Genomic DNA, 13988 nt, shown 5'->3' on the forward strand with positions numbered 1-13988 from the left:
GATGGCAGGCTCTCAGTTCTGGCCCTCTTAGGATCTTTTGGCTATGAAGAGATTGGCTTGAGGCAGGGATTATAAAAGTCTATGTCTTTTTCCTGTGTCATACCAAAGTTGGACCTAGAGTCTAAACTGAATTATCTGAATAGGCATCTCAACTGGCATCAGGTTTAAGACTACCCACAGGCTGGCTTGACCAAGGTAATGATTTCATGAGGACAGACTCATACAGGTCAAACGAAGTGTATCACTCTTAAAACCCCAGCTTCAGCAACCAAAAGGGTGGGAGGGAAATACAGTAATAACAGAACACATGACTGCTAATTAACCTTATTAACAACTGCAAACCAGCTAACATTTATATTTTTATTTTCTCAGAAAGGCAATTAAATTTTTTTTTGCCTTCTATTAACTACCTTTCCCCTCCAGATAATCACCTATATCAAAACCATCCTTTAAAAGGTCAGTGGAAATTATTTTTAAGACATTCAAATATAAAAAAAGTATTGTTATTTTAATAGGCACTGTGGATAGTTTAATTTGTATCTTGTATTAAATTAAACATATGGTGAACAGGGTATAATAGATTTTCTGTAATTTAGCTGCCAATGTGGCAACAGCAGCCAGTTACTCTCACCAGCAGACTTGTCAGTGGTTTGTTTACTAGCTTATTTGAATTAAAATAAAGCTTCGCTTCTGCTGACTGCACATCATTATCTATGAGACCATAATCCTGCTAGCAAATCCTATATCTTCCAGAACTGGCTCTTTTGTTTGGGATTACTGAGAGCTTAGCCTATAACAAAGAGGAATAAGGCATCCCTCTCATCCTCATAATTAAGTGTGGGGACTAATTTAGAAACAAACCCAGAAAGATGTACTATTTGGAGTTATATTTCTATACAGAAGGAGGAGAAACAGGATAGGCCAAACACCCGATTGTTAACAGAATGTTTAAACTATTAAGCAAGTGTACTACAGGAATCCTGCTTGTTAAAATTAAGAGCAATAGCAAATAAGGCATTGATGGCCTTTGCACGGGGCAGTAATTCTGTATGAAGGATCTGAAGGTATGTTTGGGAAGAGGAAGTATTAGGGTGTCAAGTAGGAGAAGATGTGCTGTATGCTGTGTGAATGCCATTTATTTTGTTCTTCCATCATTCTGATAGGCTACACAGTCAATAGTTGTTGTTATGAGCAGAGTTATTAAAATGGCAAATAAACATAACTGAAATAAAAAGAACACTTTTTTATGCACTAGAAAAAGAGGACTGTCATTGGAAATTGGTAACATTTACTTCCAAGGTGCATAGGACTTAGCAAAATGAAAAGAATGGATGATCTTGGCGCGCTTTTTCCAAATACGCAAAACAAACACGCTTTCCATATGCTCAAAACAAATCTTCGTGAATTCTGGCAGCCCACTTCTATCTGTGTCTAAGGGAAGAATTGCCCAGCTAGGACGTATATAAAAACAGCTTTTACAGTCCACAATCCATATATAAACTGATGCCTGTTTGTTAAAGAAGAGGGAAAACACAAGGGTTGATTTATCAATGTCTTTAACATTAATTGTCACAGATGGGAATTCTGAGGACCTCTGTGAAACCAAACCAGACCCTGGTGAATTATAAAGCAGGTCCTTAGACTTTAAAAAACATTTAGGCAAAGTGACAGTTCAGAACATCTGTTAGCCTTCTGTCTGAGTATAAACTAGATGTCATGGAGTGCACAGCTGTAGGCATTTTAGGCTTTTTTGCCAACATCTGTCACAGCAGTACAATAATATAGGTAATTATCAACACCTTATATAAACTGTTTGCTATTTTAATTTTTAGAAAGAGTAAAATTAGTGTTACAGTCCTTGGCAAAAATAATTGAGATGAATAGAATCATTTTTCTCTCGAAGATGAATAAACGATCTGATAATTCTTTGAAAACACACATTTTAAATATTTTCTGCAGCCAATATTGCTATTATGCTAAGCAAAAATTCTAAGTGATTTTTGTTTAAGTAAAGGCAAAAATACAAGGAAAATAAAAGGAAAGGTAGAAAGAGGCCAATAATTTGCTATTCAGAGCAACAAGACGATGTCTTGTGATAAAAATATGGAGTTTGTTAATACTCTACAACTGTGGCATTAACTGAGTCCATATTCGTAAAGATTAAAGATTCACTTTATAATGTGAGTGGCAGTAAAATCTATAGTAATGAATTATAAAAATTTGTCTTCTTTTTCTTTCCTGGCTTTTCTCAGTCCTAGAAACTTGCAGAGAAATGGCATATAAAACTCTAATTCACATCCTGCCATCTCGGTAACTAAAGTTAATTTGAAAAGGGTCAGCACATCATAGAAATGCAAGGATCCTTTATTTTTTTTGGTGCCACCTGGATATGGATCATCCACAGGGCTCATCCTAAGAGACCGGGCATTATTGTCTCATATCTGATTCCCTTGACCCTACAGTTGTTTTTCAGTTTAAAGAACTCGAAGCAGCAAGACTATATTCCAAAGCACCTGTTCTGAGGAAGATGCCAGTCAATAATGTCTTATTGAAAGACCAGGCCCAGCTAGGGGAAATAAAGGAATTGAGCTGCAGTTGGATTTCATCATCTAAACATGCAATGTAATCTTAACCAATTCATTACACACTCCTTTTGTTTCCACTACAAAAGGGATGTTACCTTTGTCAGAGGTTGTAATTCCAGTATGTTCAAGCAAAGACAAGGGAGAAATTGAAAAAGTACTATCAATTCTACCCATAGCCAGGAAGAACGGTAGGGTCAGAAGGTCATTATCACTGTCCCATGTACAGTTTAGACTAGACCACAGAAAGCTTAAGTTTCCACGTTGCGATAGAAAGGTATAATAAAGGAGATTCTCACACACAAAAATGCTAAATAAGAATAGGAGTAGGAAATCATATTCTTGAACACATATGATTTAGTGCATGAAGAATCAAATGAAGTGAATCTCTGGGCAATAGTTGCCAACGGATGCTTATAATTATGCTTTCGTGGGACAATCTTGTGAAGAAGGGAGATTTTATTAATGGGAGGCCACCATGGAAAAAAAAATTTTTTTTGAGTCACAAATGTCAGTGTTCATTATCTAAAGGTCTAGAAAGGGTTGAATGAGAAAGAGAAGGAGGAAGTAAATATGGATACAAAAGGCAGACAAGTTGGCTAAAAAGGAAGGATTAAAAATGAAAGGGGCTAAAGAAAGAGAAAAGTGTGATAGATGCTGACAGAGAATAGGGTTGTGGGGCTTAGGGGGAGGAGCAAAAGAGGCTATTGATTACCAAATGGAGTATTTGGGACCAAATGACAGTTTAGGGCCTATGAGTGTAAGCACTTCCTAATGAGAATGATCAGCTGTTAAGAAAGGAGTCTTGGAAAGAGAAACGTTTACAAATAATAACTCAGTACTACGGTGCTAAAATCTGTTAAAGTGGGTTCATTTGATATTTCTCAATTCCATATTTCTTTACTAGTGGGGAAAAACAATGTATTTTGACATCTAGGAAAAGGGGGAAAAAAGAGAAAGTAACTCATTTCCAAAACACCTTGAAAAATACTTTATTTTTAATGATGAATTCAACTCCTTAAGGGCATGACTTTTTCCATCTGGTTTTAAATGTTTGGAACAGAATAAGAGCACAAGGGTATCTGCAACATCAGCTTCAAAAGTGATTGGACTAAAACAGCCTTCACTACAGTTTATAAGGAGATACATACTATTTCGAAGTTTATATTGTGAATATTAAGGTGCATTTGTGTATAAATATCCCTTTTGATTACTTGGCGCACCATGATTGATAGGAAGAATACTTTGTTAGGGTCCATTTTGTATGTTGAAAATATTTCCTCCAAGTCCGAGCTAGCTCTGATCAACCCTCTGAAAGAGACACAGTTCGCGGTTAGCACGCTCTCATCTTTGTCCCTCTTTTGTGTTCTGGCCTCTCCCTGCTTTGCCCACTGCCCTCCTCTTCCTTCATTAAGTATCTTAATCCAGGCTGATGTTCCCTAGGTAGTGTCCCAGGCTTATTCCATTTTTTGCTTTTCAAAATCTGAAACAAATGGCTAATAAATGGATTCACCGTAATGTACTAATGACTGATAATAACAATGTATTCTTTCATCAAAGTTACAAGCTTTATGCCAGAAGCTTTTTGAACGGGGAGGGGGGTGGGGTGGGGGTGGGGGGTTAGGGGGGTGGTGGAGCACAGATCTTGATCATTTTTGTATCCACTGTATCACCCAACAAAGTGCCTTCCTCATAATAGATATACATTAACTTGTAAATGAATATTAACAAATATGTTATGTTTATGTTTTTCTTCCTAAATCGAGTGTGTACTCAGTGTAGTCACTGAGAGTATTTATACTTTCTTTTTTAAAATTTTATGTTTTTGTTTTTTACGTTCCTAGCTAGAGAAATACAGTGGCCAAACTGAATTGGAGTCTTTAAAACTGACACTTTCTTTTCCTTATTGATGTTTACAATGAGCACATTAAAGGGAAATTTAAAAGAAAAAATGTAATTTATAATACTACCACCCTAACACCATTTAATTTTCTATAGAAAATTCTTTGGCTCACGAATACTTAAAAATTATATTTGTCCTTCACATATATTTGGATGTTTATATTTATTTAGTTTACTATGTTTTGAAAGTGAATTTGTCATTAAGGGACAAAGACTTACTCTAAATATTAAAATTTCTAATGGTGAAGTTAGAGACCCCACCCCAAAAAAATGTCTGAAAAGGTATTTTTGGATTGGGGAAACTTTTTCAGAGCTCTCTAAGATCTTGTTCTTATTTTTGTTTTTTATTTTTTTAATGTTTATTTATTTTTGAGAGAGAGAGAGGCAGAGCATAAGTGGGAGAGGGGCAGAGAGAGGAGATACAGAATCCAAAGCAGGCCCAGGGCTCCGAGCAGTCAGCACAGAGCCCAATGTGGGGCTCGAACCCACGAACTGTGAGATCATGACCTGAGTCAATGTTGGAAGCCTAACCGACTGAGCCACCCAGGCACTCAGGATTTTCTGTTTTAGAAGGAGAAATTAGGAACATAGGATTTTAGGTATGTAAAGCAGGTCTTAGAGAAAAGGAAGATCCAAAATGAGATTTAATCGTAGGCACTAACTTCCATTTTCAATAACTGCAGGCATTTATCTGTCTTTCACAGAGTCTATCTAGAGAAAAGTCTCAGATCTGAGTCTTTCTATCCTTACTCCAAATATATATATCATAAAAGAGTTTGAGAAAAGAGGCAAATGGTGGGCATTGGATGTGTAGGCCATATCACCAGTGTAAAGGAAAATCAAATAAATTTTCTTGTTATCAACCTACTTAGTCACTATCCCACTTGCAGGCAGCCCAAAACCCTATAGAGAAGAAACACTGGAATATTTTGTTAATCACAAGATCACATGGAACACTTCCAAGTGTCATGTAATTAGTATTTTTATCCCTGTAAATCAAAAAGATAAGGGAGAACTGCCACAATGTGGAGTTTAGTTTTGAATGTCCATTATCAGCAAGTGGAGTGATAGAATAATATGTCGAACCAGTGTATTGGAGAGATGCACTTTAGTGCAATTCATTTCTCTCCTTTCCCTCCTCTGTTATGACCTTACTAACTGCTGTGGTACTTATATATTCACGGCAAGGAGTGATCCACTTTTCCTCAGACACACAAGCATACACACACATATGCGGGCTCGCCCCTTAACACCCAGTTGTAGGCGGCTGATTCATTGTGCTGTGCAGTGTGATCCACCATTTCTTAAGTAGGATGGTGTCTAGAGTATTTTTCGTTCCTAACATGAAGCTAAAATCTTACAAGGCCACTGGCAATATGTAATATTATCAATCTAAACATAGAAGGAGATTGCTTCCTTTTTAAAGAAGGTTAGAGTTCAGAGGATCATAGAGCAAGACCCTCTGGAATTCTCTCTTACAACTCAGCTTGTCCTGAAGGGACCAGAAAATCAGGCCACAGCCCAGACAGAGAAAATTGTGCTACAGAGAAAATTCAGAGCTGATTCCCATCTCGCACCTGCAGAATCCGCTGTCAGCTGTTCAATTCTAAGTTCTGTGGCTTTTCTTGATTCCTGCCTGTTGGCTGGCTAATTTATTAACTCCTTAATATCTGCAGCAAAGACCACACAGGCAAATATTTATGGGATCAAGAAAAACACAAGAATGAAAGGGTGATTGAGCAGGCTGACTGAATTTTGTGTTTACTTCACTAAATCATTGCTGAGAGTTGTCTCAACAGCTGCACACAGTCCAGAGTGGCATCTCAAAATTCAGCCTTGACTTCCTAGCCCAGCTCCCATTCACTCCACCTTCAACAGCCAGCTAGCCATTCAGTACACCATCCTCGTTTTATGCTGCAGGCAAAAAGCCAACAAAAATATGGTCACATTTAAAAGCCTTTTAAGCAGTGAGCACCTCCCTCCTTTCCCAATTGTTCCCTGCTTTTTCACATTCCTAGTTAATAGGTTTTTAAAGCAGTTTCCCCAACTCTTTTCCTGCCACATACTGTCTTGCCTGGCATCTATGCAGCAAAAGGCTGTTCTTCAAGAGGCTTTTAAATCCATTGTACCTCTTTGTGCCTTTCAACTGCTAACTCTTCAGGTATGGGCTGTGTTTCTTGCTTAGCATATTTTGCATGTTCCATGCTATTCAAGTCAACTGCAGCAAAAATGAAGATAAAAATAAAAATAATAAATACAGTCATTTTAAGTGAAGTTTAAGGCCATGTCTCCAGTTTCCTATTTGCTCAAGGTGTTTCACAGGCAGCCAATAAGAGGCACATTTTCCGGAGGTGTACAATTTTGAGTTGAAATATAAACAAAAGGTTTCTTTCTTTTTCTTTCTGAGAATTAAAGTCCCCTAGTAAGCCTTGAGGCTTTACTTTGTGGAAGCTCTGATACACTCGACACTAGGCTGTTTGAAAATTCTCTCCCCTCACCTTGTTTTCATTAGCAGAATGAGATTGAGAAAAGATGCAAATGGTGGGCCTTAGAGAGCTTGAGTATTGAGAACTGATAGGGTTCCATAGGGCTGTATTTACATTTGTAATATTACAACAAATATTATTGTCTGTTACGTGCCAGGAATTGTGCTGGGGCATTAGATGTAACGATGAACAGGAAAGAGTCTTTGTCGTAGAAGAGGCTCATGGTCTAGTGAGGAGAAAGCCAAGTAAATAAACAATCATTTGAATACATGTTTTGAGAAACAGTGTTTCGTGGCTTTGCTAGAAATTAAAATGACTTTTTGGGGCCGAGATAAGAAATCTAAGGTAGGCAACGATGCTGCTAAAAACTGAAGTAAACATGCATTTCCCTCCTGACTATGGAAAATAATAACTAGTGCCCACTTTTAAATACTTGCAATTGTATTCTTTTTTCAGGCCCTGCGATGCCATATGCTTTTTCTTCAACTTTCAGACCAATGATCTCATCATGTTGCCAAAAATGAATTGAGGTTTTTAAGCAATGCAGACATTATAAATTATTCAAATACTTAAGTCTCATAATATGTTCTTTTTTCTTGGTTTTGTCTGGCGAGTGGTATTTTATAGTAAGTTACAGAAAGCTAGATTAGCAAAGGCTCTCAAGGATAAAACTATTTGTAACAATATATTTTTTTCCTTTTCTATGCTACTGCTATGCCTGGCACAAACTTTACATTTAAATTATTTTCCCATGATTTGCTTGTAATTCTGTCTCTTTTTTAAGGAAAGAGTCATGTTGTTATTCTACTTGATAGCCCCAATGCCTACCATAGTGATTGGCACATGGAATGCGTTTAGAAAGAAGGATGGAAGGAAGAAGTGAAAGAAGGGAATGTTCAATTTTTTCTTCACACAGTAGTAGTAAACAGATCTATTCAGCCACCCGTGTCACTCCATTTTTGAAACCACAAGTTGTTGTTTTTATTTTATACACTGTATAATACTTCATAGGTCTGCTTTTATTTTATTTTTTTAATTAAAAAAATTTTTTTTAATGTTTACTTATTTTTGAGACAGAGAGAGATAGAGCATGAACGGGGTGGGTCAGAGAGAGAGGGAGACAGAGAATCTGAAACAGGCTCCAGGCTCTGAGCTGTCAGCACAGAGCCCAACGCAGGGCTCTAACCCACGAACTACGAGATCATGACCTGAGCTGAAGTCGGACGCTTAGCCGACTGAGCCACCCAGTTCTGAGCCCCCATAGTTCTGCTTTTAAGATGAGCTGGTGACTTGATACATTCAACTCCTAACAGCCAGATGCACCATATTTATTTTTTGTTTGCACGATTTTCTACAAAAATATAATTAAGATAATTCCATTCAAATAGATTTGGATAGTGGTGTCACTAAAGAGGAGGTAACTACAAGCAGCATTTCAGTAAAGACCCAATAGAGTGAGAGTTTTTATTTTACTCTTTCTCTAAAGAAAGATTGCCTTATGCCAAAGTGACACTTTAAGTTTATTTATTTATTTTGAGAGAGAGAGAGAGAGAGAGAGAAAGCATGAGTGGGGGAGGAGCAGAGAGAGAGGGAAAGAGAGAGAGAAACCCAAGCAGGCTCTGCGCTGTCAGACCCAGGGATCATGACTTGAGCCGAAATTAAGAGCTGGATGCTCAATTGAATGAGCCATCCAGGCACGCCCAAAGTGATACTTTCGGTTACAGATCATGGCACAATCATGGGTTATGTTGTGATCAGTCATATCTTGTACTGGACTACATCTCTTGTATGTAGTTTATAGGATTCATAATCATTTTTATAAGTCTAAAATAAAAAAAATTATTACAGAATATAGGTGTGCATGCATTTAAAAGGAAAACAACTATCAACAAACCAAAAAGCAAATGGTTTCTAAATTTCAATAAAGGAAAGAAAATTTGGCTCTTTCTTTTTGATTTGTTTTTCACTGATTAATTTACTCAATACATATTTATTGACAACCGGTTTTGTGAAACAGGTTGCATAGATGCTGTGCGGGAAACAAAAATGAATAAGAAATAGTCCCTGTCCCCCAGGGAACTTTTAATCTGGTGAACAAGATGAAAGCACACATAAAATATAATGTAAGGTAGAATATGATTAATGTCTCAAGAGAGGGACATTAGGGAAGTAGGGCTTGAACCAGACCTTGAAGAATTTAAACCAGCAGAGATGTGAGGATGACTTTATAAGTAGGTAAAACAGCATATGCTCAGGTTCCATGAGTCGATCACGGTGGAAGTATTGGGATGAAGGCTTGTGTAAGGTAAGGTCATACAGTAGAGGCATCTGGATACAAACCATGAGGTTTAGACATAAATTTGGGGAATACCGGGCAGTTATTTTTTGATTCAGAAAATAGAAATTTTTCTTCCTAGAAGATTAGGCTGTCAATCTGTTGAGTGGCCAGGTATGAGGAAGAGAAAAACTAGCAGTGGGGAGCTGACTTGGGAGGTTGATGCGAGATCACAGGATAGGGGTATCACTTATTGGATTTTGGCTGTGTTAACTAAATGAAGCAGGGCACACTAGATGAATACTATAGTGATAGGAGCTGCTAAAATTTGTCCTAAGTGGGAGTGATGGGAATTGAGTATGGCCTCAAAATTTTAAGTGGGGAAGACAAAAAGATTGGTGGTATTACGAATAGAAAGAGGAAAATCAAATGGAGGAACAGGGTTAGTGGGAAAGATATGAATTTGGTTTTGAGCTTGTTGTATTTGAATTGCTGTTAGTATGTTCAGGTTGAGGACAGCCTCAGAGAGTCATGAAATGGAGGAAGTTGGGAGACTGGTCAGAGTTAGAGACAGAGATTTTGGAATCATTTTATTGTAATGATAATTGAACTTTCACAAGGAAATAAGATCTCAAAAAGAGAGAGAAGGCGGTGAGAGAAGAGAACTATGCGCAGAAACTGGACATGTAAGTTTAACAAGATGAACCCCTAAGGGGAGACAGAGGTAGAATCATCAAAAAGATTAAGGGAAGAGTTATAAGGACCAAGAAGGGAAAGAGTTTAAAAAATGAGAGGAGGTCAATAGCAACCAGAAATGTTCATTTTTTAAAGAATGTTCTCATTTAAAAACATCGTTTATGTTTTATCTGCATGTTTTTGGTGTTCTATATCTCACATGTGTGATTGTGTTTGGAAGGACATCCGCTAAACTGTTAGTAATGGTTAATGCAGAGGAGTGTCAGGAGGTAGATTTTCACTGTGTAAGTTCATGAAAGTGTATCAGTCAGGATCTCAGGAGGAAACAGATGGCACTTTCAATTAGGATAATCAAGAAGTGTTTAATAATGAGACTATTTACAAACACGTGGAAAAGGTGTTGGGAAAGCACAAAGATTAGTGTAGTATCCCAGGACTAGCAACAGCAGGGGTTGTTAGTGTCCTTAGGCCATATAGATGAGGAGAGGGAGCAATTTCTGGAACTCAGACAGAAAGAATGGTCAAGGGAGGACCACCTTGAGAGGAGATATGACTTTGGTCAGAGAAGTGACAAGCCTGAGGGGACCTCCAGCAAGGAAACTAGGGGAATAAATACCTTAGCCACACACCATCTTCCTGCATCTTGCTGCAGACTGGTCTAACCCAATCAGGAGCTAGATGTCCAGGAACATGTCTATAACAGGGCAGCCTCCTGGGGCATAGCAGCGTGGGCAAGGGTCTGGATGGGCAAAGGAAGACATTTGGCACAAACTGTACTGTGTGACTTTAAAAACATAATTGTGTATTACTTCTCTGGTTTTTTTAAATGTGTGTGTGTGGGTGTGTGTGCGCGTGCCTTTTTGCGATGCCTATGCATTCTCATAATATAAAATTTATAAACTATCTCAGTGTACAAATAATGATTAGAGAAAAATAATCAATAACCGGTCTTCTCAAATAGCTCCTAGACTAGATGGTTTTTTAGTGAGATTTTATAAAATTGTCACGTGATAAATAGTATTTATTTTATATAAATTGCTCTAGGAAAAAAAAAAAAAGAACAGAAGAGAAGCTGTCCAGTTGCCCAGCTAGTTTGATGAAGCTTACATAATCTTGATATAAAATCAAGACAAAGGATAAAGAAGATATAGAAAAGCATAAACCTACGTCACTTGTGAATATAGGTGCAATCATTTTAAATAATATATTAGCTAACCAAATCCAACAGTTTATTAAAAAATAGCACATATTGATCAAGTAGTATTCATTCCAAGAATGAAAGGATAGTTCAACATCAAAAAAATGTATCAATGTATTTCACTTTAACACCAGACCAAAGAAGAAATATCCTTTGATGATTTCATGAGACACAGAAAGCATCTTATTTGTGATAAAATTTGCAGAATAAAGTATTAATACTTATGATGAAATTTACAGAATATTGGAAGCAACAAAGAACTTCCTGAACTATTTATGAAAAATTTGTGATAGATTCACTGGAATAAATTAGAAGCATTTCAATTGAAACAAAAACACAAGAAAAGGAGGTTTACAATTTCCACTACCAGTTAAACATAACCATTGGAGGTCCTGTCTTTTAAGGTAAGATAAAGACATAAGGCATATTATGATTGTGAGAGATAAAAATCATTATTAGCAGATGATATGATTGTCTATATAGAAAATCCAACTGAATAAACATACTTTGAGTGCTAACAAAAGTTTAGGAAGATTAATAGACAAATCAACTCAAAAAAGCACTTCTTTTAGACAAATTATTCTTATAATAAAAATAAGATATTTTAAGAAATATAAAGCCTTATGCTTTTGGTTTCCTTTAGTAGAATAGAACAGAAATAAGATTTGAGACAATGGAGAGAGATACTGTTTTCATGGTTGGTATGAATTAATCTAGTAAAGTTATCAATCCTCTCCAAGTATACATGCAAAGTAAATGAATTTCTAATCAAAATTCTTAAAGATTTTTGAGGAACATAACAAATTTTAAAATTTATATAATGACTCAAGGCCCCGAAATCTCTAAATAAGTACATAAGGATGATCCAAATATATAGTATCACTCTCATTCATCAGATATTAAGACATACTATAAATGATGATGCTGTTGTCCCAGCAAAATATAAATAGACCAATGAAGCAGAATTCAGAGCTCAGAAATAGATCCATGTATATGTGGTGGCTTATTATATGATAATGGCAATTTTAAAAGGATAAATTGTTTATTAGATATTAGAATAACTGTATCATTATATGGAGAAAAACATAGACCTCTAATACACAAAGGTTGACTCCAGACAGATTAAAGACCTAAATGTTAAGAGATAAATCTATGAAGATAATAGAAGAAAAATGTGAAATAAAATCCTTGTGACCAAGGGGTAGGGAGAGGCTTTTTATTTATTTATTTTTTTATTTTTATTAAAAAAAAAATTTTTTTTAACGTTTATTTATTTTTGAGACAGAGAGAGACACAGCATGAACAGGGGAGGGGCAGAGAGAGAGGGAGACACAGAATCGGAAGCAAGCTCCCGGCTCTGAGCCATCAGCCCAGAGCCCGACACGGGGCTCGAACTCACGGACCGCGAGATCCTGACCTGAGCTGAAGTCGGACGCTTAACCGACTGAGCCACCCAGGCGCCCCAGGGAGAGGCTTTTTAAACAAAATCTCGAAATCACCAATTGTAAGTCAAAAAAGAGCGGGTGGATTTGGCTATACCAAAACCGAGGACTTTGTTCAATGTAATGTGCCACAGATAAAGTTAACAAACCGATGTTAGATTGGGAAAGGGCATCGCAGTGTTTAAAACCAGCAAGGGATAATTTCCAAAATATGTACGAACTCCTTAAATCAATAAGAACGAGGTAGGAAATCAAAGAGAACAATTTGTAAAATTCTTAAGAGGGTAAACAGGTAGTTCACAGAAGAGGCCTAAATGAATAAAAAAATATATGATGAGCTGCTGAAGTTCATTATAAAGAGGTACAATTCAAAGTAGAGCAACCAGGAAATATTGCTTTTTAAGTACTGTATTTGAATGGCAACAATCAGAAGGTGGCTTAGCAAATATTGGAGAGGATACGGGCTTGTGGATCTTTCAGAACAGCTGGGAGGGGTATAAATTGTACAATCCTTCGGGGTATAAATTGTACAATCCTTCTGGAAAGTGATCATATGCATAGCAATCCCTCTCATGGATATCTTTTTCCAGAGAACTGGCAAAACTTTGAGTGGGGCACGTTTCTGGATGTGATAGTACCCGTCCCTAATGAAGGTACATAGATACATCTGAGGTGTCCAATAAGCGAATTTAATTAATAAGTAAAAATACAGTGGGTGCATGCTATGAAATGCTATGCAGCAGTAAGAAGCCAATGAGCTAACTGATCATGGAGAAAGTTAAAAAAAACATTAATCATGAAAGAAAAAATAGGAATGAGAATTACAGCACAAATACTATTTATTTATCCTTTTTTAAATGTTTATTTTTGAGAGAGACAGAGACAGAGCATGAGTCGGGGAAGGGCAGAGAGAGGGGGAGACACAGAATCCAAAGCAGCTCCAGGCTCTGAGCTCTCAGCACAGAGCCCAACGCGGGGCTCAAACTCACAGACTGTGAGATCATGACCTGAGTGAAATCGGCCGCTTAACGACTGAACCACCCTGGTGCCCCAATATTATTTATTTAAATACGATGTACATAATTGTATACAAAACCACTATACCTGTTTTATAATGCTTCACACATTTAAAGATACATAGCAATCTCTTTAAAATAGGTGAATGAGAGGAAATGAGAGTGAAAATTAAAGAGTGAAATAAAGTGAAGAAAAGGGATCTTGCACGGACCCATGATGATAACACACTGAGAAACTGAGACAACAATTAAATCAACCTGCTGTCTGTGCACCTAAGTTTCAAAAACAAACAACAACAATAACAATGAACCAACCATTTAGGTGGTTTTCAATCTTTTGCTACAACGGCTATGTCTGTCCTATATCATTTTGTAATAACAAATGCAACAT

The sequence above is a fragment of the Panthera pardus genome, unplaced genomic scaffold, assembly GCF_024362965.1.
Source record: "Panthera pardus isolate Hobbes unplaced genomic scaffold, ASM2436296v1 HiC_scaffold_16, whole genome shotgun sequence".
Classification (NCBI taxonomy): domain Eukaryota; kingdom Metazoa; phylum Chordata; class Mammalia; order Carnivora; family Felidae; genus Panthera; species Panthera pardus.